Consider the following 23,337-nt stretch of genomic DNA (forward strand, 5'->3'; position numbering starts at 1 on the left):
ACATTAATAAATATAACAGCTTTAACCAAATGACCATGAAATTAAGTATGTTCCTATTAAAATTAAACAAATGGATCTGCTTTGGAAAATGCATTTTTGGATTGGACACTGTTATGTTTTAAATATACTGTCATTGCTGGAGGGGAAAAAAAGGAAGGAGATGGAGCATTATTTTTCTTCCTCTTAAGAGAGAAAAGCAGCAGGGGTGGGAGGGTATCCAGTTTAATTGTATTGTATCAGATTTCTGTCTATTTAGTCTGCCAGCAGCTTCCTAAAGTGTTTGTATCAATGGGTGTCATGTCCAAAACGGCACACGGAAGACTGTTGCTTTCTCCTTTCCGTTCTTTCAAGGTATCTATTCCCCTCTTTCTTCCTTCATAACAATGAACTGACTGGCTGGCATAGCATGCAAGAGCACCAAACTAATTCTAAGCACAATATATGCACTGGTGCACTGCGAGCAATACAAAAAAATTAAGCAGCCAATGCAAAAGCTACAGGCAAAAACTGGAAATTACAAGTGACTGTCTGTCTCTGGCGGCCCTGAAGACTGCCGCCGCCGCCGAACGCACAATAGCCCTTTAAAAATAGGCTGCCTGCTAATGCACATGGCAGTTTATTTTCTGAATGAATGCTAGAGCTAATAAAAGGTTAAAGGACAAAGAGTCTTGGAAGATAAACTCCCCATTTTATCTCTAAACACTGAAGTTCAGCTTACTGCAAAATGAGTTCCTGTAGCCTGACCTGAAAACGGCCTTCCCCCCTTGACCTGGAACTGCCTTTGTTTTACTGCCACAACTGCGGCTGTGAATTTCTGACAAAACAGAAATGGCCCATTTTGTTCCACTCTGTTCTCTGTCATTGACATGCAAATGATCGGTCTTTAGGAGCCAGGCAGAAGGCTGCTGAAGGAGTGGAGGCAGCCACCTCCCGTTCAGTTCATGCTCATGGAAAGCTGCCCCACGTGCTGTTGGCTGTCCTGGTGCCGGAGCACGGCTGCAGTAGGCCAGATTCCAGAGGCCTTTCTCACCGATTGGCAAGGATCCATGTGTGGAATTCAAGGAACGTCTGGGTGGCTTGACTCAGGCAAAGCATCCTGAATGTGGCAGAGCCCTGCGGGTTTGGGCCAAAGGCCCATCTCAGTCAGCATTTTATTGCACAGTGGCTAACCGGATGCTCCCAATGGGAAGGCCCACATATATCTGGAGAGGACACGGGCTGGGCTGTCCCCTCTGTAGACTGGAGAATGCCTTGTCTGCCTAGATCACTAGGTTCTCAGTGCATTGTTTTTAAGCATTCAATGCTTCTATTATCCAACCATGTGCTTCAGGTTTTTATTGCCTCCATTTGCGAGGAGGATCTGGACAAATATCAAGATAGTATGATAGATCTTCCCATTGGATATCCAAGGGGCATCTGGTGGTCACTGTGAGGACAGATGCTGGACTGAATAGGGTTTTGGTCTGTTTAGCAGAAATTTCTGTTTAGCAGAAACTCTTATATTCTTATGACTCTTCTCTGTGAAGTAGAACATGTGGCCACTCTATGAGATGCAGTATTAATTCTAAAGTTAGAACAAGAGTATGCTTTTAGCATAACCTCTGGTTTGGTCTGAGAGGAAACCTCAAGATTCACTGTGAGTATTTCTTCAGGAGAATTCTGGGGTTGATCTATGGATATATAGACACATACTCATTTTTAGAAAAGTTAGCCTCCTACATTTCAAATGGTCAATGGGATATGCCACTTAAAAAAAAAACTAAATAGATCACGAGCAAGTTCTGTATCAAGTCAGAGTACTGGTTCACCTACATGGATTGGCAACAGGTCACCAGGTTCCAAATTGGAGTCCTTTCTGAGGATGCTTAGGTTCCAGGACCTGGAATTTTCATCACGTAGAGTGGGTACCATGGCTAGATTCCTCACCAATCAGAAAAAGTAACAACTAGTATACCCGTAAGTATACTAGTTGTTAGTACTAGTTGTTGTCATTTGCAAGTCTAGCAATCTGTTCTGTTACCTATTTGTAAAGAAATACAACAAGGACTCTTATGGTACTTCTGGACTCACCAGTTTGTTCTAGCATAATTGTTCATGGACTTTGGTTCACATGGCATGTTACCAAGAGTTTATATAAGGAGTTCCACAAACAGAAGAATGAGATACACTGAAAATGTATAATGGGACTCGGAATGCATTACTATCAGAGATTCATCAGGTGCCTACTCTGCTGAGTTGTAAGCACCTGACTTTAGCTTTGCTCCTCTGGCATACCTATGGCACCACTTAAATTGTTTTTGCATCAATTTGCACTGGTTTTAATTTACTAACTTAAGTTTTACTCTTGTTCATTATGTATATGTTATTTTATCTAATTGTTTTTATATTACCTATTGGTAATCTTATTTTAATGGGTGCCCAGAGGGTATGATGCTAATGGATGGTCTTTAAATATATATAATAAAAATATAATTAATAAATAAATGAATAAATCAATAAGGACTTACACATATGCAAAACAGAAGGAATTAGGTGGTAGAGTCCTGGAGTGATAGAATGGACTGTACTAGTTTACGGTTTAGGGGAAATGTACCACTTTCAGATGGTTCCAACCTTAGAACAATCAGAAGAAAACTTACAATTTAACAATTAAATAAATTATACTATCCCAAGAGAAAAGGTTCTTTCTTAAACTTTTACCCATTGTATTGGCTTCTTGTTTATTAGTGTTGCATATACAGAAGTATTCAGAGATTGAAGAATGGAATGAATTAGATTAAGAATGTATGCGAATTTCATTTCTGTTCGCAAATCCTGCAAACATGTTGCATTCACCATCACAAAAGTGAACAGGATGATTTGGTTTGGTTTGGTTAAAGAAATATTAGTAAGAAATTAGTGTTTCTGTGTTTGAACAATTCCTTCAAAAGAACTGAAAAGCAGGCCAAAAATAAAAGGAGGAATGAGCAAAAATAAGAAGAAATGTGCCTTGTTGTGCTTTTCAGATATTAGGTGAGGTCAAACATTTGATGGTTCTCCTGTCCTTATTTGTTTATATACAAGATGTGTACAAGATTCCAGAGCAATGAGCGACACAAGGGTATGCCAGGTCAAAAATAAATTAATTAGGGTTAAATTAGTGTTGTCCCCGATTTTTCTACCCTCCCCTTTAACAGGTAAATGACAAGTAGGTCCAACTGGACTTCTTCATGCTGGGAACAGCTGTGTTGAAGAATGAGAATTTTATTCAGTTCATTTTTAATCAGTGCTAACCAACACTCACAAATGACTTAATATGTGGCATGAAGATAGTCGGATGTGGGAGAAAGTGAAGCAGACGGACCAATGCATTCCTGGATCTTGACTCTTTGCTATGTATAAGCCTGGACTTCAGGGACCCCAGAAATGTGCTTAAGGTTCAGGCATTCAAAACCCTTCCTACATGATAAAATATGGAATCACATATTTAATCAGGAATCCCAAATATATTGAAGTAGAGCTAGATGATGCATATTATAGTGTGCAACCCCCCCCCCTAGAAGTTGGCAGGTCTCTGCATAGCCTTTTTGCTTTAATCTGCCCCATTCCTTCTTTTGATCCTTTAGCATGAACACCGTTTCCCATGGCTTCTTTCTCTGGAGTAGGTCTCTGTTCCCAAGGTGCACCAGGCAAAATGGTACAGCTGATGATCAATGGACTGCCCCTTTCCCTGCTCCGTATCAATGAATCCTTGACCATAACAAGGATTCCCTTTCCTGAGAAGGAGCTCAGACCTCTTCTAAAATCCTGGAGCAAGTTCTGACCCACTCTGCCCAGCTTTTTCAGAGCACAATTCTCAACTGGTGGGGACCCTGTGGACTCCAAAATCTATTAGGCAAGGCTGCATGATGAGTGCTTAGGAACGCTGGGAGATATGGTTCAACAGCATCTGGAAGCCCTCACCCCCGTCTTCCTCTTCCTATTTCAATCGAGCCCCACAGTTCTCTGGGTGGTTCACATCATCTCAGATGGTGAATCCTGTTCATTTACATCTCCTCCACCAATTTCCTTTGGCTGCAAACCCTCGTGCAATTCATCCAGTGAAATCCCATCAAGTCAACATAACTGCTCCAGAGTAAGTGGGCATGTGGGATTGCTATTTTGAGCTAACCTGGAAGATGTACCTATTATTACCTTCCTTCAAACAGACATAGTTTCAGCATGAGAGTTTAACAACCCTGCCACTAAAAACACATATTCCTGGCATTTGGGGCCAGCCGTGAGGATGCTGAAGAAATGTTTCCCTCATTATTTGGATGTGCTGTTTGAATGTTGTGATCAGTGATTCAAAGCACATGATTCATCAGGAAAGCATTTGCTAGGCAGACATGTGAAGGGCTGTCTGCCTCTTCAATCTCCCTGACAGGGCAAAAATGCTGATTTATAGTAAATCATTAAAATCTGCTTATTATGGCACTGCTTGTTCTTCTTTCCCACTTCAAGCCGGCATCTTGATCTGCATCATGTCTCCTACAATTTTATACAACAGCTAGCAGTTATTTAAACCAGAAAGAAATGATCCTTCGTCTTTATTAGTGCATATGAAAGGATATTTTGTTTAAGGAAGACTAATTAAGAATGCAGACTCTATTTTCTCACCCAGTTTAAGTGAAAGGGGGATTTAAAACAGCTCCTCTCAAACAATGCTTTCCCGAAAGCAAGTCCGGCGATGCGAAATGGTGGGAAGAAGCCCTGGCAGAAAAGAGGTGAGCCCCTGAGCCCTGCAGACTTGCATCCATCGGGGCAAATGCTTGCATGGGGGGGCGGGCTGGATCATTCTGCACTCCCCATTTCACTGTGAAACCATCTGCATGGTGCAGTGGTTAAGAGTGCTGCAGGGGAGTCAGGCGGTCTGGGCTCTGGCCCCGTCTTGGGGATGGGCCCACCAGGTCGCTGGGGCCAGTCATGGACTCTCAGTCTAACTGCATCTCAAGGTTGTGGTTGTGAGGATACAGCTGGGAGGAGGAGGGCCAGGCAAGTCGCCTTGTGTTCCTTGACAAGAAAGGAAGGCGGTATATTGCGGTGATGTATCAGTGAGATGATGTCACAGTGATACTGATTATTATGATGTCAGCTTCACGTATGGCGCCGTTCTTGGCTTTTGCTTCAAGAATGGATGGAATCTGGTGAGGCCCTTCTACCTCCCTTGTACAACAGGGATGAGTGCTTCCAAGAGCAAATCCTGAAATGAGCAGAAAGACTTGTTTCTTGGGTGGAGCAGGCCAGCAGAACCTCTTCTGAAAGCTCCACCAACATGCCCCATTCCAGAAAGAAGCATCCCTTTGCCCCCAGAGCACTACGTCTTCCTTCCATGAGCGATTCTGGCCAGGGTGGGAGAGTGCGGTGCCGAGGGATCCATAGGCTCTTCTCACACGCACCCAGAGCACACGATTCCTGGCCCCACTCTTGTCAGAACAGCAGTGGCACACTGCTCAGGTGACTATTGTCCTCTTTTTTTGGCACAGTCCTCCATTGGATAGGTGGTCCAACTTCCCTCCACCTTAAAAAGAAGAGCTGTGGAGCATCAGGAATTTGCATCTGAGACCTAGTCAAAGTCCAGAGCCCTGTGGTGAGATGCACTGTTTCTCTCTGTTGTTCTTCTCTTTGGTGAGGGGTTTCCTCATTTGTAGTGGCTTGTAAGTGGCCACTCTGCATACCGACGTTGGTGCCCATGGGCATCCCTCTAGGCTCAGCCTTTCTACGGTTCCTCAGATCTCTTCCAAGGGGAGCTACAGTTTCTCCTCCCATTGGTATATAAGCTTAATTCATGCATCATCTACCCAATCACTTTCCAGAGAACAAACCAATGGAACAAACAGCTATCGCACTTATTCAAAGAGGTTAGGAACAGAGGTGTGGAAGGTAGGAAATTGGAACCGCATGGTGCACACCCAGCGAAATACAGCATATGCGGTCAAGATCAATGAAGGTAGATCAGAAATTTGTGCTTGAAGAACAAAATGAAAGCCTTTTCTTTTTGGACAGCATGGGAAGTTCAACACTGTTGTTGCTAACTTCCATATAGGTGGATTGGGTGAAACATTATATTTTGTAAACAAACAAAGAAAATTAAGCAAGTACAAGAAGGAAGGGTGTATGGGGGTGTTTTTTTAACACTTTTTAAAAAAAGAATAATAATTTGACACCTGGGGCCATGTTCCCTGCCACTGACTTGCAAAGGACTGACTCAAAATTAATCCATACAGCTCTGTCCCCTTAATAATATTAATTCCAGAGAACATCGTGGTGCATAATGCATTTTAAATTAAGTTGCAAAATACATAATTTATATTTGTTTTATTTCTAACTATATGAACACTGATACATTTGAAAGGCAAAAGTGTAGGAAGGATTGCTGTTTGTCCCCCTACCCCATCCATGCAAAAGTGTGGATCCTTCCACTGCTGCTTTGGGGTGCAGTTTAAGTCTGGCAGGGTTTCTGGACCATCTGAAGAAAAGCATCTCAGCTGTGAAATATTGCTGGGAAAATGTGAACAGAGTTGGAGGGAAAGAGGGGACAGCATTTTCTTAAATATTCTGAAAGTAAGATAGTTGTTTAGAATAGAGGGGAGGTTTTTACTTGTAATAACCCCAGTTCTCTTTCAGCTCCACTGGCTTCCCATCGATGTCTGGAGTCAGTTCAAAGTGCTGGTTATTACCTATAAAGCCCTAAACAGCTTGGGACCAGGATACCTAAAGGAACTCCTTTTTCCCTATTTGCCCTCCCACCCCCTGAGATCAGCAACAGTAGCCCTCCTCCGGAAACACTCTGTGAAAGACGTTAGGAGGCAGAATACCCGGAGGAGGGCCTTCTCTGAGGTGGTGCCCCGACTATGGAATGCGCTCCCCAGAGAGGTCCGCCTGGTGCCGTCATTATATGTTTTTCGGTGCCAGGTCAAGACCTTTATATGTAATCAATATTTTAATATGTTTTAATAGTAATTGGATTTTATTGTTTGTATTTTATTAATTACAGCCAGCATGGAATAGTCAATTTATTTATTTTATTCTGATTTATGTTGTAAGCCATCCAGAGACACAAGTAATGGACGGCATACACATTTCATAAATAAATAAATGATAAACTTTAAGAATGAGATAGATGATCAGTTCCCAGCCTTACAGGTTGGCATGTGGATTGGAAATATATCATGGCATCAGTGAAAGTTGGATGGCTAGACAGGCTACTGAAAAGAGCAAGGATGGAGAATGTGTTCTGCCAGCGAGCCGAATGCCATATCAGGAAAGCTTTTGCAGTTGTATTACGCTTCTAGGTAGGCCTAAGGACAAAGGCGGTGGACTGAAGACAAAAATAAGCACACCATCAAGGTTTAGTTCATGTATCTTACTAGCAGCCACTAAGCCTTAGCAGAGTGTATGGACCTCTTAAACTGTGTGGGGAAATGGGAAAAGGAGACTTGGCCTTGTGGAATGGTTGTGGCCTTCTGAGAAGCCTCAGAACACTCAGTTTGGTCCCCTGGAAGGTTGGGTTTGGCCAGTGGACCTCCTGGACTCCCATCATTTATCAGTGCATGCCATGGGTCTAATATAGCGGAGACACACCTCTAGTCTTACAGGTACGAAACACTATCTGTGCATAAATGCTAAAACTTCACTCTTTTGTATTAGATGAGTCTCACTGCATTGACAACTTGTTCCAAAGGAAGGTTGGAATAGTTTCTCTCCAGCAGTTTCTAAAATAGCTACCTAGATCAATTGCACAGACTGTTTTCCAGAACACCAGGAAATACTGAGACCACATCTCCCTGGTTTCAGTTTAACTCTCTAAGCACGATACAATACTGCCTCTAATTCCTTGCATGGTGGATGTGCAAACTGCTGGGTGGGGATGTGTATCTTCCCATCAACTCATTTGAAGAACAACAGGACAAAGAGGCTCTCTTGAGCCAGGTGTGGTGGTGAAGCTAGAGATGGACCTGGGTGCAAAAGTCCTGGGCCAGCTGAACGTCCCTGAACTGCCAACCAGAGAGTGGCAAGTCATAAGCACAGGGATGCACGCAAAATGCTTTTTGGTTCATTTTTTATCAGGATGCACCCGGTTTGCTCCTTTTGGACTCAACATGGCTTTCATCTGCAGCTGAACTCTGTTTTGAGTTCGCCATTTTATTTGCAGAGTCAAAAGCTACGTGCAATGGCATGCACATATTTGAAAAATGTGCATGGAAAAATGTATGCATTTGAAAAATACACAGAAATATATACCTTCATCAATGGAAAAATGTGTGCATTTCAAAGGAGTGCACAACTGATGTGCACATGTGGGAAAAGAGACTGGAATACACACATATGGATTTTCCTAAAAACAAATGAGCAGAAAGAAACAAAGGACGAGCCAAACTCAAAATGTGAAACTGAATTGGAAAAGAATGATCTTTGAGATGGAAACCAGAGAACCTGGATGAGCCCAAGTTTTGCTGTGAGGCAGAGCCCTAGATGTGGGTTCTGGCAAAGATGCCCTAGTTCTACACCTGGGCTGGTGTGGGAATGTTGGAAATGCCTGGTTAAGACTGTTCATCATAGCATCCACTCTTCCCTTTATTTAAAACATTTTAAATAAGATGACACAGTCAACTCAGCATGTACATGGTTACAGATGTCCATTTTGTGTTTTTTTACATTAAATGTATATATGCTCCTTTTCTACATCAAAGCAGTGCCTACAAAAATGGAAAGTGTTTAGTGTAAGAACAGCAGGATTTAGCATTGGAACAGCTCCATTTTATTCCTGTATTCCTGATAGGGCTATGATTTAAATGGTTTTAAGCTATGATTTAAATGGTTTTAAAATAGGAAACTACAAATGTGCAGGGTATTCCTTTTCCAAAAAAAAAGTATTTCTTTCTATTTTTATTTTGCTCTGACAAATCAGTAAAGGAGAACCAGTTGTGGAGTTTGAGATGAAAGGTGAAGGAGAACTGAAGGGTCTACTATGCTTTCCACAACTGAACTAATGCCCAGCACAAACATATCCATGTTTAGTCAAGGAAAAAGTCCTACAGTCCCCAAAATTCTCTAGCCATCCTGGATCTGTGGGAAAGGCTAAGAGGCTAAGAGATGTACACTTTTCCAATAGAAGCTTGCATAGGATTGTTCCTATAGCCATCTAAGTGCAGGGATATGACATCATTAAGTCCAGACCCTAGGTGCACCTCTGGCTGTCTTCAAACTTGACTGGACTGAGTCTTTCTTTATGGCTAGTTCTACAGCAGGGGTCTCAAACTCAACTTACCTGGGGGCCGCTGGAAGTAGAGTCTGGGTGAGGCTGGGCTGCATCAAGTACTCCACCACCGCGGTGGTGGTGGGCCGCTCATCCCACGGCCGGCCCGGGTGCTGCCGGCGCTTTGAAGGCTGCAGGGCCCCTCCCCCGTGTCCTGCCTGTCCCAGCAATTGGCCCGCGGGCCGCGAGTTTGAGACCCCTGCTCTACAGGCAAGACCCTCTGAGAGAAGTTGAATGGGAGCAGGCCGTACCCTGCAAGATCTCAAAATGGATTGTGAAGAAATGATTCCTCGATCCATATGCTCCAATTTACAGGCAAGATCCAGTTGAATGGGAGCGGGCCACACCCTGAAAGATCTCAAACTGGTTTGTCAAGAAATGATTCCTCGACCCTTGTGCTCCAATTGTACCAGGGATGTGACTGGTAGTCCTGAGCTGTTTGCTTTGGGCTTTCAGAGCTTCCACTAGCCTCTGTCCCACTGGTGCGCTTCGTAAACGAAAAGCCAGCAAACAAAAATCCCACTCTAGGGCAAAGCTCTCACATCTGCTCACACTTGCTCTCTCTACATTTTGATCTACATGCATGGGAGGGGGGTGGCAACAACACCCAAAGAAATATTGTAACAAATCCAAACGTAAAAAGATATATTTACAATTATGCTTGCAGACAAATTTATGAAGATGCCCAAGGCTAACACATTAATACAGAAACATCATGTCTCTTGTTTGTAGAATTATCTTCTGGTTTATTTCAGGCAATGGATGGGTTGAAGGGATATAGTACATACAATGCGTGAGGGGGAAAAATGATAATCAGACACTTTAACACTTTTAAATCATAATGTTACATTACATTGCAACACCTTGGTTTTCTTACAACTCTTGGCAATTCTCTTCCCAAGAGACCATCATTCTTTCGAGAAAATAAGATATTTCATTTGGAACAATCCCGAAGAGAGTTCTTACACTTGAGGGCATTTTTTAATATAAAAAAAGACAATTTACACACAAGAGTATGGCTGTTGATGCGATAATTGAGAACCACTTGGTGAAAATGTCTTTTTCTTTGTGCAATTACTCCTTTTGGACTTTTTTTCCTGCAAAGGGAAAAGAAAAGAGAGAAAATAAGCTGACATCTCAAGAGACTGCAAAATAATAAAATAAAAAATAGCTACGCATGGAGATAACTCTGTGCGTGTCTGTATATATGCATACGCGCTGTAGATGTACACACAGAGACACACACACAGAGTTCAAAGTCCAGGAGAAACTTTTTGTAGTAGCTCCATTTGGACAGATTGCATCTCTTTGTCAGAAAGAAAACTCACGTGCTACCAAGCCAGTTGATTGTCCGTTGTGATGGACTCTTTATAACTCTGCCCTTGGACATGGCTCAGAGGCTGCAGCTAGAACAAAAAAAATACCATTCTTGGAGTTAGCAAATTTGTCCCTGTCCAGTTGGGCCACTTCTGCATGTTTGGACCCATAATTCCATTGTACTCCATTCAGTTTCCCGTCAAATGCATACAGAGCAGAGTAGTCCTAATGAGTCTGGAAAACAAAAGCATCATATGATCCAAAACTCTTACCCATGGGGAAGGATAATTTCCTCTTGTTTTCTTCCCTTTATGGTTATTTATTTATTATCTATTTATTATTACTTAGCTATCCCACACCTTTTGCCCTCTTCCAAGGAACCCATGCAAGCCTCCGTGCACCTCTCCTGCCCACTTTATCCTCACAGCAACCTTGTAGGGTAGCTTGAAAGTCCATGACTGGCCCAAAGTCACCTGGTGAACTTCATGGCCAAGTGGGGACTAGAATCCATCTGTCCACTGGTTTCCACCTTTCCGCTCTTGGGGACTGGCGAAAACAGGGAAACCTCCTTGGGGACTGTTTAGGGAGAAACAAAAAGCACCATGCACATATTGGAGTATTCTGTGTATTTGTTTCCAAATATAATACCCAAAAGAATATATAAATTCTCCAGAACAACCAGAAGCCAAGCAACAAAAATGCCAACAAAAGAACAAAATACTGAATTTGGTTCAACGTAGCTCTCAGTCAGCTCCCACCAACCTGTCTCTCCCCGCAGCTTCAAGGGTCCACACCCTTTGAATGTGATGCCAACTGAGGAAGAGGTGGTGGACCATAGTCAGCCCTCCTGCCAGTCTGTGATGAGCAGGATGCGGCTCCCCCGTGGAGGCGACTCTCCCCAGCAGGGAATCTCCTGTGAACTGGTGCCAGTCCACAGGTCATGGCTGAAAACCACTGCACAACAGCACACTGGTTCTAACCAGTACACCATATGTGCTTAATCAACAGGAACTGAATAGGCGGGTTTGCATGTCACAACAAGCCACAATGGTTTCTTGAGCAGAACGGCCTGTCATGGCAGTCTGCTGTGTATTTTGTGCATAGTATTTTTGGTTTTAGAAGCCATTATATGAACAAGCCTGTTCATCATGGTTTCTCTGATAGTCCAAATCCAGCATCGTGGGTCCATGGTCCTATCATGGAGGCCCCTGGCAAGACCAGCTGTTGATGTAGGAGCTGATCGAGACTGCTGGCTTGGGATTAAATTTCAGTGGCTGAATACCACCATGCCAACAGTTGGGGGATTGCACATGGAGGGTAGAAACCACACCAACAAGGAAGCCAGTTAATCATCTGTCAGATGCAGCCAGGTAAAAAATCCATGCATCCAAGTCAGCTTTCTTCACTGATTACACCCATGCTATGAGTTCGCCTATACAAGACTATGACAGTGAGGACGAACTTGGCCTTGGGCTCCAGGGAAACATGCTTGTGCTTGACAATCTTTTGTACTTCCTTCATTGTTTCCCTCCCAGGTATTAGTCCTTTTCTAATTTCTTGGCTGCAGCCTCTGTTTGAGTTGATGATTAATCCAAGGTATGTAAAATATTTCAGAATGTCAATGTCTTCATTGTTGACCTTAAAGTTGTGTAATTCTTCTGCTGTCGCAAGTTTTGTTTTCTTAATGTTCATTTGCATTCCTGCTTTTGCACTTTCCTCTGTCACTCATCAGGAGTGGTTTCAATCCATCACTGCTTCCTGCCATTAATATTTTAATATCTGCATATCTTACATTCTCGATGTATCTTCCATTCATTTTCACCTTGTCTTCCTCAGATCCTAATCCAGTATTTCTTATGATACATTCTGCAGAGATTAAAATATACCTTTGTTTGATGCCTTTGCCTACCGGAAGCCGTTCTGTTTCTTTATCTCCTGTCCTAACAGTAGCTTCTTGCCCATGATACAAGTTATGCATCAGGACGATCATGTGCCAAGGCAGCTGGATTTCTTTCAGAATCCTCCATTCCTGCTCGTGATCCACACAGTCCAAGCCTTCGCTGTCATCTTCCTCTCCCATTATCAGCCCCTGTGCCTGTTGCAGTCAACAGGTTAAAACCACTCCATGTTCACCCATCAGAGGCAGTGAAGTCAAGCAGTGAAGAGTGGGATTTTACCATGACCCTTAGGAGGCTGTTTGGAATAACGACCTGAATGAGGCAAGAAACGATTTGTACCTGATGCAACTCAGTAGGCAGCCAGTTTTGTCCATCCAGCTGAGTTGCTTTGGATGGGGAGCGAAGGAGGATGAGGCCTCACTGGGATACCTTGCATCAGGCTGGCACCTGTCTCCTCCTATCTCTGTCCCCTGGAACATCCTGTAAGCAAAAGTGACCTTGGAGATTGGTCTGGCATAGCCTTTTCTGTACTGTCTGGAAGGGGGTGGGGAGGATGCTCCAAGCACGGGCAGCAGCAATGAGGTCCAAGAAATTTTCTGACATCCTGAGTAGGTCCCACCAAACTACCATGACCAGCTAGAGGCTGTTTAACAACCACAAAATTAAGTTATAAGGCAAATAATCACAATCTTGATATGTAACTTTTACTGTCACACTGGAAGAATCATTTAATGAAGTTTCTTCAACATGGCTTGTTAGTTATTACTGTTTTTCTCAGGGCTGAAGCACTAATCAGTGAGTTATGCAATCATTGATAAATTAAAGTTTGGATTGATCAAAATAAGCAATCTGATTAACTGGGCACCGTGTCCTGCCCCACCTGCTCACAGTGATCTTTGAAAATAGCAAGATGTCTTGCTATTCTCCGCCAAACCAAGGCTTAAGAGAAAGGCAGATGGGGTCTCCATCCCCTGCACTGAGAAAATAAACAATAGCAACAGTGAAATGAAATTAAGCAAAATGAAGATAATATGTAAATGAGATGATTTAATGAATAAGGAAAGAGTAAGAGCATAAAAATAAAATTGAGGAAGAACATTGAATTGAACAGGAAGAAGTCATTTTTCAACAGAAATGTTAGTTTTGTCTATTGGCAAATGAATGTCAATTTAATCAATTAAACACATAATGAATCAGGTGTTATTGAGTATAGCCACAATGCCTTATAATTATAAGACAGTTGGGACACTCTTGGGATAATTAGCCCTCTGGTCCCATGGTTTAAACCAGGAGTGGGGAGCACTTGACCTACAAGTTGCTGTTGAAAAGTTTACTGCCGTGGATGCAACAAAATATCTCTGGACTTTTTGCTGGGAAAGAAGGCACTCAACTATTTACTTTGTTTTCTGAAGAATGCTCTCTCAGGCACCCTCCGGGGTGCGGGTTCTGCTTGCAAAGATGTGAGGACCTGCCCAAGTGCCATGTTTCCTCACAACATACCATAGCGTTTGCTGTAGCTCTGGTGACAACTTGGGCTGCACAGAGAGCCAGTGTGGCGTAGTGGGTAAGAGCATGGGACTGGGACTCAGACGATCTGGGTTTGAGTCTCCGCTCAGCCATGGAGCCAACTAGGTGACTTTGGGCCAGTCACGGACTCTCATCCCAACCTACCTCACAGGGTTGTTGTTGTGGGGATAGGATGGAGGAGGAGAATGATGTAAGCTGCCTTGAGCCCTTTGTAGGAAAAAGGCAGCATATAAATCAAAAAATAAATAAATAAACTTCAATGGAAATGGGTGGATGGGGTGGAGTGCAGCCCCTGTGGGTTCTGGGACATCCATGTGGCCCCCAACTCCTGGGCCTTGCCCAACCCTGCTTTAAACCATGTCAGCATAAACAGTAATGCCCACTGCAAAATGCCCACTGTGAGCCGCCCCGAGGCTTCGGCGAATGGGGCGGCATAGAAGCCTTCTAAATAAATAAATAAATAAAATTAGCAGGAGTGACTAATTGGAGCCCATTGCAGATTTCTCTGACATCCCTGGATGGAGCACAAGATCCATTTGGGACTTTGTAATCCATCCTAAAGCTTAGGAAAAACTCAGCGTATCATTTTCTCTCCAGCAAAATTTTGTAGAGTGGCACCCCTTGCACCCACCCATCCTTAATTAATGTGTAAACTCTAATCAATTTCTGGAATTGAGTCTTGAACCATCAAGGTCTGAGACTTCCTCTCCCCCCTGCCTACACACACAGAGATTCTTGTGGATGTACACGTGCAAACGCGTGCGCACGCGCGCACACACACACACACACACTTCATAAAGCAACACCACTCAACCAGCCGTCTTCTGCGCACAGTGTAATCACATCTCAATAGTTTAGCTCAGATAGTTTTCAAAAACAGCTATAGCAATGTATGTAACTGAGAAAAAAAATCCCCAGAGAAACAGATGTTGCTTTCTATGGGCAGCAGTAAAACACTGTAGGAGGGAAACAATCTTGTAAATTTGAGCAAACTTCACTAAACAGAGCATTCGCCAGCGAGCGAATGAAATCTGCCGTTGTGGATGCTGTTGGGTTTTTTCAAAGACTACCATGTGTGTCATTAAAAAAACAGAAGAAAGACAAATATTCTCTTAAATGCCTGTTATTTAGTTTTGAAATGAAAAAAAATATTGAATAGTTAAACTTTATTAAGTGTAAAATTGGTTTTCGAGATAGCAGTTACAGGCAGGAAACTTGACTCACGGAGAAGAGATTTGCTGAGCTGGAGGGAGCCTTCCTCAGACAAAGAAGGCGCAGGCAGAGGGAGTGCCGCACGAAAGCCGTCCCGGCAGCCAGGATCTCCACGTTCCGGGGGGCTGGCAGGCCGGCCTTCGGCCCAAAGTGGCTGTTCAGGTCAGCACATTAATGTGGAATGGCATCTCCCCACGGCAGCAGATGGCTGGGAAGTTTTCCTTTGCAGCACTGCTCTGGTGAGCACACGTGTGCTATTTTAGAACAGCTGGATGTGACTGCCGAATCAAGGACCTGAGCATCTGGCTGGTGATGCTGTCAGAGCGATGGAGATTAAGGAGAGTCCCATTAGGACATAATAAGCTAAGAGGAACGGGACGTGCAAATCCTCCCCGTTTTGCTTCTCGCAGATGCACACATCCACCCCGGTGGAAAGCATGTCGAAAGGCTGATCTGGGGGATGCAGGAGAAGCAGCGCAATGGCACTTAGCCCCTCTTTGAAAGCTCTGGCAACTTGCTGTTGGGCGCATCTAAGTTTAGCGCTCCCATTGGAGTGCTAACCAGCTTGTGGCTGTGCAGGAACATTGCTCCGGCGTGTTCCAATTAAGCCCTCCATGTGACAGACCTTAGACTGTGGGAGGGGCTTTCACTGTTTGCTCCCCGCTAGATTCTCCCCCGCCAACCCCACAGATCCACTTTGGTGATGTTTCAGATTAAGAGCCAGTGCTGTGCACGGTGTATTGGGTTCACAGATAGGTAATGAGAGTTCCAATTGGAGATCAATAAATCTTTCAGTCTTGGGTGCTCTTAGTTTGAAATTGTCACTTTATCTTAAACTTTGTGATTTTCACCAGTCATATGAATGGTACGTCCTGAACTTTGAGAATTCATTTTTCTATGATTTGCATGAACATTCACAAGCATTTCCTGCATATTTCTCCTAATTTATACATTTATGCTTAATAGACACAGTTCTACAAGCAGTTTTCCTAAGGCAACACATCCTGAATATTGTTTCTTCTAATATATGCTTCTCTTTTTCTCTTTAGTGGAGATGCATCTCTCACCATAACCTAGTCCCAATCACTGGGAATAGGTGGGATATGAAATAATAATAGTAATAGTAATAGTAATAGCAGCCTATGTTTCATGAATTGCCAGATGCCTTTTTCTTCCATTATATGTTCATTGTCAGAGTCAGATCTTGAGAAAATCCATTCACACGCTTTTACAAATTTCAAAGTTGCCCCAATTTGTAGTTTTGAAATACATAAATCTCCCAAATATTCATGTTTATTAGCCAACACAGAAGAAAGCAAAAGCTAAAGTATTTTAAAATGTTTTATAATATTCATTTTATGTAAAATTGCATTTTTTTAAATTACAAGTCCATTCAATCTGTGTGACTTGGAAAACATTGGTATGCTGCAGAATCTATGGCTTAGATTCTTAATAATTCAAATTTGAGTCTGTGAGTTTCTTTAACATCCCTTGTGGAGGACTTAGTTGCAAAATCTAGATCAATTTGCCAGAGTCCCACGTCCCAGAGTCCCACTGATTGGAAATTATCAAAGGAAGTCCCCCCTCCCCCCACCGCCATAGCTTAATTGCTGGATTGGGGCAATTTTCAAGGTGGGATTTCAAAAATAATCAGCATGAATTAATGATCAGTTGCCACACCCCACTCAAAACTCCACCTGCCTGGCAATTTAACTTAAATTCTGTAGAGCCCAGTGAGGGAGGTTTTGTTTAGCTTGATTTTCCTGTGGGGAGGATTCCAAGGGGAAGGGTGAACCATTCCTCTTCCAGGCCTGTGCCATGAAGCTTCTTTTCTCAGGGCAATTAAATTTGGGGAAAACCTTGCTTTGGTGGCAAGAAGCATTTTCTTTTACACTTTGTTGCTTGGGGTGGGGGTGTTTCTGCTAGAAAGGGGAAAAAGAAGGAATTGAAAGGGCAGCAAGGAATTGAAAACTGATTGCCCTGGAAAAGGAGCTACCATTTTGGAATGGTTTGGGGTTCAAATTAATTCAAGCACGTATTATATTGGAGGGGATCAGGATAAGACTTTAATTGGCTGACTTTGTCTCCATGAAATGAATGGAGACAAAGTGACAACCATTTTTCTGGCATTGCAAAATTCCCATCCATAAATAGACCCACTACTTGTGGAAACAAGATGGAGCCCTTCCAAGGCACCTGGAAATAAGTGGAAATGCTTGTTTCTAGAATGGGGCAAGTCAGCAGAGGTCGCCCCAAGGAGCTCCAATTGAGAAGCGGCCTTTCGGCTCAATTCAGGGCTTCCCCTGGGAGGAGCTACCTCTCTGTTTCACACGTGTTCCAACACCAGCAGCAGAATTGGGAGGATGCAATGCTTGTGCTATAGGATCTGTAGCACGTGAGAAAAGAAGCAAGGAGCAAAACATGCAATTCAATTGCACCCTATGCAAATCTTTGTATTAATTTGAAATTAGCATATATAAGTTTTATGCAGATCTGTGCCCTATTAACTCAGACTCCATTGCTCCCCTCATTCCTTGCAAAGGCTCTTATAGTCAATAAATGACGATTCGTTCATTCATTCATTCTTGAATTTGTATGCCACACACTAATCCAGATAGATTCTCTAGGCGGCTTACAATAAAATAAAATGACAAGAATCATCATCAGACCCCACTCACTGGACAAAAAGGTCCTAATGGCATTAGCAAAAAATTCTGCAACAGTGAACAAATATTTATTGAGTCAAAATGTATTTGTTCATTTATTTAAAGCTTTTATATCCCGCCCCTCACAATGTTGCAGGGGGCTGAAATATTCATTTTACGCCAGCTTAATTTGTATGGGAAATATCAGTTGGCCTGCCATTCTTTATGAGATATCTCTGCATGTATGTCCACAGTCATGGAGCTACAGGTCCCAGTCCTCACTGTGGAGAAGGTACAATCATTAAACCAGTTTAAGTCTGCTATATGGATATGCCCTTAAAGTTGCAGGGGAGGCCTGGAAGGCATTACCATGGTGGCATTATACACCCTGTTTACTGCCTCCGCAATCCCATCTCCCGATTAGATGCATCTCCCTGGTAATGAATTGTGCTGGAGCACTAAAAGAGAAGTATATCTCTCTTATTCACCCTTCCTTTCCCTGTCCCATTGGCAAACAACATTTTCCCTTTCAACTTCCCAGACTAAATCAAACTGCAGGGTACTAATAAAAGAAGTCACAACTAACAAATTAAATTTCCTCTGTATTAATCTTAAAGCTCAGTGATTTATCAGTGTGTCTGATTCTTGGTTTGAAGAGGGGTAAGCATTCCAACCTAATGATCAAATATATCACCAGGAGATAAAATTTCGATAAGAGATCTATTGTTGGGTGACAGCACGCGCACACAAACACAAACACACACACGCACGCACAAACACAAAGAAGACGGAGGAAGAGTCCTCTGGGAGGCTGATTCTTTCCAATCGTGCCTAAAAGTTGGAATAGAATGAGCTCCAAATATTACATGTGATTGATATAACCAGGAATTTCCGCTGACCCTCAAATATACAATTAAGCCTTCTGTGTGTGACTTGTCTTTATTGTCCTTTGTTCCCTAAGGATTTGAAAAGCAGCTAAGCACAGCACTATTGTGTGTTAATAAAGAAGTTTGTTTCTGACAAATGGAAGCCCAATGATATACCAAAGGCAGAGGGTGAAGATGGTAAGCTCTTATCCCAGATTAATTAAGCCAGAATGATGGTTCTCCATGGTTTCATTCCCCCAACTGCAGACAAATATTGGAAGAGCCTACACTGCCATGCAGCTGACTAATTTCAGGCATACTTATCACCTCTACACAACTTCCCAAGTTGGAAACTGCTGCAGCAGAGACTGTGTTTGTCCCCTAGCAATGCTGCATGCAGATCATCAACGCCACCATGCCCGACGATCATTACTTTGCTGTTAGACAACTGGGGTTGTGAGTGGCTGAGCTGTCCAAGGTTGCACTTGATAGCTGTTACCGGACTGTTTAAAGAACGGTTTGCTTCTGTTTTGGTTCTGCTGTGATTTAGCTGTGTTGCGGTAGAGTTTTAGATTTACATTGCTTTGACAGCCTTGTTGGGCAGAAAAGCACTTTATAAATACTTCTAATAGAATAAGCAAAGAAGTTCATGGCAGGAGCAAAGATTGATGCAGGTTTCCCCAGAGCCAAAACTGCCAGACTTTCTATTGAAGAAGCTCCGCGGCAGATTCACATGGCTAAGAGCTCTTTTAGCATTTTGGCCACTGTATGCTGTGCGGTGGCAAAGCCCCCATTGGGTGGAGTGAAACTCCTGGCGAGGTCCACAGGACGCCTACTTGGCATGGACTGGGAACTCCTTCCTCCACATGTCTTCTGGATTTTGCCCCATTTGGCAAGTGGCTGAACCAAAGGAATCAAAGCAAAGTTTCTGCATGCCTTGAGTGACTCCACCCACCCAGGAAGCAGGATAAAAAGGAAGGCCTTCCTGTCCCGGTTCCACTTGAGCCTTGTTTGGGTGACAAGCCAGCAGCCCTGAGCCCTGATGTGATGTGTTTGGCTGGTCTTGACATTCTGCCTGCTGCTGACCCTTTCTGTCTGGACTTGTTCATTCCTCGGTCATGGTTTATTTCTTGACCCAACCTTGTTGGTCCCTTAGTTCTGACTTACCCTTCTGTCCTGACCATGGTCTTGTCCTGTGGTTCTTAGCTCACTTCAACGTGCTGTCCGTGGCTTAGTCCTATGATTTGAAGACTCAGGTACCAACTGTGGTCAATTGAGAAGGCATATTTTGAAATCCTCAAATTGTCTCTGAGGAAAACTATGGTTGGGCATTTGGGGAATGTCAAAATGGTTTACAGTATGAACTACTAGCTTTGCAGGCTATGTGATTCCTCCTTCACCAGAAGCGGCATGCCTGCATATACCAGAAGCTGAGGAACTTGGGCAGGAGGAGATCTTGCACCCATCCTGCTTGAGGGACCCTGTAGGCAGCTGGCTTGCCATCCTGTGAACAGGCTAGAGCAGGGGTCTCAAACTCAACTTACCTGGGGGCCACTGGAAGTAGAGTCTGGGTGAGGCTGGCCCGCATCAAGTATTCCACCACCGCGGTGGTGGTGGGCTGCTCATCTGGAGGATAACCCGGGCGCTGCCGGTGCTTTGAAGGCTGCAGGGTCCCTCCTCCGTGCCCTGCCCGTCCCGGCAATTGACCCGCGGGCCGTGAGTTTGAGACCCCTGGGCTAGATGAACCTTTGGTCTGATCCAGCATGGTTTTTCTTATGTTCAGCTTTTGATACTGATGCCAGTAGCCCATTTTGTCTGTTGAAGGGGCCCACATGTCAGATAGGATCCTGATGGTGTTGGAAAAGTTACTTTGAAGAGCAGGTCACTAGAGACTTGGTCCTGGCCTTCTGAAGTGCCCGATTAAGGTGGCTGGTAAAGGTGACAAAGCATTTAAAGAAGGTTGCAAGGAGGAGCTGTGCAAGGTAGATTTCAGCCATAAATAAAACGAACATCTGCTTGCCCGTGGAAAACTGGAATGCAGGAGATGACATCTCCTGGATACTCTTGTTTCCTACATGTAGGCACTTATGGGGGGTGGCTTTGAAAGACAACTGCTTACTTATAGTATGAAATGTTATAACTCAAGTTACCAGATCAGGATACAATAATCTCATTCTGCTGTATTTATACATCACGGTAATAATAGAGAGGAAGGCAACAGTGAGGGGCAGGGGTGGCGGTGGAGGGGAGAGAGAGAGAGAGACAGAGATGAAAAAGTGTCAACTGAACTTTTCCCATACTTTTTTTTTTTAACAGAATGCATTTCATTTATTTTCTCATGCATGTTGCCATAGTAAAGGGAAAAAGCAAAACATTAAATGGACCATACTTACTTAGAATAACTGAAATTCAGCTTGTTCCCCTTTCTGATATTTCTCCCCCATCCTGTGCTAGCATAAGAGACAGAATAAATAGGCTTGATTTTGGATGTTCAAGTAATGGCAATTTAACATGGGCAGCATAAAGCAATTCATGAAGTGGGATGACATGGCATGGCATGGCATTGCGAGATTATTCAGGTAGACAGAAAGGTGTCTGGTCCAACAGGTTTTCTCCTCTCCCTCTCCCTCTCCCTTCTCCTCCTCCGCCCCACCCCCTTTCTTCCACTGTAGGAACTGCTATACATGCAATTTGGTCCAAGTCTCATATGTCAATTCAATAATTACATCCCTAAGACTCCATCAAATGTACCATGCATGGACTCTAAACCCTTCCTCAGTTTTCTCAACAATGTTTGTGTGAACAGCTGACACCCACTTCTCCTTTGAAACAAGACTCACACACACAGTGTCAGATTTATGAATGCTAATCTATGACGCATGGCTGTTTTCTGTTTGAAGACACATTAATGAATCAGAAGCCCGCCTCTTTTATTATCAAGTGCTTCCAAAGTTGGTGAATTTCCTCTGTCAATAATGGGCACATTTCCCCATTTACAGAGGCACCAGAGTGGCTCTGACATCAACCTGCATCCCGCTATTTCTGCAAATATAGAAATTTGGGATTTGCCACTGGAAGTATTCATTACAGTTTGAAAGTAAATTAATAATGAATAGCAATGCCACTTCTTCATTAATATTCTACAAAAGGAAAATATATACTCATTATTCCTTTCATGAATTCGGCCCATTGAAGGTTCATAAATAATTGTGCTTTACAATTGTGTCTAATTAGTAATGAGCTTAATCCAGTGTATTGCCAAAGCCCGGAGCAAAGGATTATTCACTTTTCTCTCACTCACATGCACAGAAAGAGGAGAGGGAGGGAGCGAGAGAGAGAGTTCTCAGTTCTTCGAAGATGGTCTTATTCTGGATCTTCCGAGATTTTGTAAGTTTTGAAATGTAAGATGCTTCTAGTGCTCCAAATATGTAGCTATTTGGTTAGAAGTTTCACCCTCAGCTCCAAAGAATTTAAGTGGTTCTGCTGGTTGCAAGAAAAAAGAAAGGGCCTTATCTTTTAAAAAAACCTCTTCAGACAGGATCCTGGACACCCACAAATAAGTAAACAAGTTTAGGATTATTTCCATTTGATTTCAGCTCAGGCATGGACTGGACAGTTGTCTCAGTCAAGTGTGTACCATTGGCCATTTTCCTGGTGATGCCAGTTTTGTTTTCCCAGAATTCCCCCTCTGCATCATTGCAGGCAATGTTCAGGGGAAATAGCAGTTGCCTGTTCTGGGGAGCATTCAGGATGGCCCCAGCTATCTCAATGTCTGGGGCAGCAAATGTGAATAAATAGGATGGCAGTCCTGAGGAGAAAGCCACCAAAAGGATTTCTGTGGCCATGCATGGTGGCAGAAAGAAAAGGAAACTAAAATAAAATACACACCGAAAAAATGTAAGCAAGTAAAATGAATGTGATCTGAACAAATGAGTGTTATTTTTAAACATTACTATTGAAGTACTCAAGAATAGAGATGCATGGAATAATGATACTGGAAAGAGAGTCTTGTATAACTATGATTATTAACATAGTTGAATTGGAAGGCATCCTACATCTGTGTGAATTCAGAGATTGGCAGCAGAAGCATGGATACAAGCTACTATCACTGGAGAAGCAAATGCTTCAGTTTAAGTTTATGCAGAGTATCTCTTTAAGAAGACCCCTGATGGACCTATCTAGAAAAAGGTGTGGATTTAGTTTCATGTTATTTATATTCATTTATTTCATTTGTTATACTGCTTGATAGCCAATGGTCCCAAATTTACCAAAAATTTCAAATTTATTGATATTTGGGACTTAAAATAAGTCCTGGAGTTTATTTTTTTAAGAACACTCATTTGTCCATCTGCTCCCCCCCCCCCACCAAAAAGAGAGAATTGAATAAATAACTGAAATGTAGCAGCATTTCCATGACATCCCAGCTGTGGTGTCCTAGATGCTCACCTCAATCTGCTAAATGGTATTAGCTTGCAGGAATTGTGAGGAGAGAATTTGAGAGTAAGGTTGTCAGAGAGTTTAAGTTTTACTTTAAACTAAATGCTGCTGTATTTACACCTCCAAATGCAAGCACAGATGTGAGTGTACTTTTTGCA

This window comes from Varanus komodoensis, unplaced genomic scaffold (genome assembly GCF_004798865.1).
Source record: "Varanus komodoensis strain SLA01 unplaced genomic scaffold, ASM479886v1 scaffold19, whole genome shotgun sequence".
Classification (NCBI taxonomy): Eukaryota; Metazoa; Chordata; class Lepidosauria; order Squamata; family Varanidae; genus Varanus; species Varanus komodoensis.